This window comes from Mus caroli, chromosome 6, assembly GCF_900094665.2.
Source record: "Mus caroli chromosome 6, CAROLI_EIJ_v1.1, whole genome shotgun sequence".
NCBI lineage: Eukaryota > Metazoa > Chordata > Mammalia > Rodentia > Muridae > Mus > Mus caroli.
In genome coordinates, this window is record NC_034575.1 from 43,942,182 (window position 1) to 43,945,213 (window position 3,032).

The window sequence follows — 3,032 nt, forward strand, 5'->3', positions numbered from 1 at the left end:
TATATATATATAAACATCACATAAAATTTTAAAAATCTTTATAAAAGATAATGCATAGGATAAGGATGGATATTGACGACTTTAAACCTCATAAACCTTTGTCCTAGAGAGCCTCCAGTATGATGTCAGGTAAGGCATGTCTGCAGTAAAAGCAAACAAGAATTGCTTTCTAAGTGCTGTTTGGGTGCTGTGGTGTCACCAACCCTCTCTGAGGCTTTCCTGGTTGAGGAGTGAGTTCACAGTGGAGTACAATAGCACTATTTCTGTATAAGCCTGTTTCCTGCGAGGATAAAAATGTAGAATTTCCCTAAGTTTTGAAGTGGTGTGGAAGGCTTGTCTCTGCACCCCAAACAGATTGTTCCTATCTCAGCTCTCAGACATTCGGCTGTGTCTGTAAGTGAGGCATTTGCTATTTTTAGTTGTGAAGATGGTTTTCTTGGATCACTGTGGCACATTCACTCTACATCTAATGAAATAAATGCTAATTCTGTGCATGTTTAATTTTCATAAAATGAAGATACTACATTTAAGAGAGATGGTCCTTTTAATGGAAGCTAGTTTTTCAGACAAAGCCATTGCTAGGCTCATTTCTATAGAGCTAGTAAGTAAATTAAGTGTGGAATACAGAATTGTCAGTTTTAGCCTAAGTAAAAGACTGAAGTGAGCCAATTAACTCTTATGCCAATTTAAGGGGAAGCAGGGACTGCAATTATGTTCATTAGTTTTCTTTGACTCTTTGTTACCAGTACTGAGTGAAAGGAAAGGACATCATATGTGGAGCAAGCTGCATCTATCTTGAGCTCCTCCTTCACAGAACCTACCACTCTGATATCTTATTCTAACACTGTGTGTTCAGATGTATTTGTAGGGAAAATAACTTTTGTACATATGTGTCTTAGGTTTTATTGCTGTGAAGAGACACCATGACCAAGGCAACTCTCATAAAGGAAAACATTTAATTGAAGCTGGCTTACTGTTCCAGAGGTTTAGTCCATTATCATCATGATGGGAAGCATACAGCATACAGGCCAGCATGGTGCTGGAGACAGAGCTGAGTGTTCTACATTTTTACCCAAAGCAGCAGAAAAAGATTGTCCATGTTGGGAAGAGCTAGAGCATAGGAGAACTCAAACCCTACCTCCAAAGCTTTTCCAACAAAGCTATATATTCTCCAACAAGGCCACACCTTCTAATAGAGCTATTCCCCATGGGCCAAACATTCAAACACATGAGTCTATAGGGGGCAAACCTATTCAAATCACCACAGTATTTCCGCTCAGTTATGAAGGAGTTTGGGCCACTAATAATTTGTGGTCTTTGTTAAAATAATCCAGCATTATGAGATTGTATCATTGATACTAAAAAAGAAAACCAGAAACAACTGACCCCCAGTGACATAAGTAGCTGAGGCTTTAGTGACCACCATAACCTAGAAGTGAAGTTGGGAATGAACTCCTGGATAGAGCTTTGATAATGTTAGGATCCTGACACGGTCAACAAAGGGAGACTTGACAATTTATATATTGCTTTAAAAATTGATATATAAGAGGTATTAAATTATGTTACAATGATGTTAGATTGACTTTTATGTCAGTTGTGTGTGTGTGTTTGTGTGTGTACATATCAGAAAGCTGAGCACTCATGAGGCCAAGACAACAGGATTTGCATGAATTCCTAACCCTATTTATCAGGACACCTAGGTTATATCTGGTTTACATAGCTATTATTAGCTCATCCAAGACAAGACTCTGGCTCAAGAAAGCCAACTGAACAAGTGCATATATGCTGAGTCACTCAGTGTCATAAATACTGTCTTTTTTGTTTATTAGTCACTTCAAAAATTAGGAAAATGCTCTTGAAGGAAATCCTCATGAAAGATAAATATCCATGAAATTCTTCAAATAAGACTGGAAGTAAATTTGCTCTGGTGAAAGTTATTGTATTAAGTAATAGAAAAAGAATAAAAAGCGGCATGTAAGGAAATCTAATGTGTGTGGTTATTACAGATGTCTATAATGGTTGGGATGGTGGGTAGAGCTTCACTTGGGGAGTTCAGATGTGGGCCAGGAAGCATGCATGCATGTATTTGGGGGTCAGAGGCAGCTATCATGAGGTATAATACTCAGAGCTAAAACAAAAGTTTCCCCTCTCACATGGCAAACTGATTATAAATATAGCTTAGAATTGCTAGGGCAGTTCTTAATGTCAGGGATTCAAAGTTACTCAAGCTTTGCAGCCATGTGTGGGTTGTGCCCTTATCTGTACATTAGATGGTAACTTAGTGTTCATACTTTTCTTTTGAGACTGAGACTGTGTTTTTTGAAAATATATACTTTTCTAATATCTTGGTAATTCTGTAACTCAGTCCATGTACTTTGATCATAAACATTCCTGATCTTTTCCCTGATGTCTCCTATATCCACAGCATCCCATCCCCCTCAACACACTGCATACCATGTGTGCTGGGTGTGGAGCTGTGAGATTCTACCTGGAGTAAACATGAACCTGGATGATCATGTCTAGCTCAGAAAGAGCAAAAAATCAGAAACACATCAATTATATGGTTCTCAAATGGTATTTAAAGTGATCATGAGGCCAATTCCTTTCCCTTAGTGTCTCACAGGAATGTAGGGAAAATGGAGCCTCTACAGACAATGGTGGTCCTATAGTGGTGAAGGACAGTATCTTCTTGACAAGTCAGGAAGGAAACAGGAAAGATACTGGCATGAGTCCACAAAGGAGAGCCCCAGAACAACTTCACCTTCCTTCCAAAGTATTCCAGAAGGCATCTCAAAAACTGTACTTTTCAGAAAACTGATCATGTAAACTGTACAATCCCACCCAGATTCCAGTTACAAGCCTCCAAAATGACAAGTGTTAACAACTGACAGACAAATAGATAAATTAGAGCCCCTCATGTGTGTGTGTGTGTGTGTGTGTGGCTGTGTGGCTGTGTGTGTGTGTGTTGTGTGGGTATGTGTGTGTGTACATGTGTGTGTTGAAAATGAAGATAAATAGTAACCTTGGAAAAC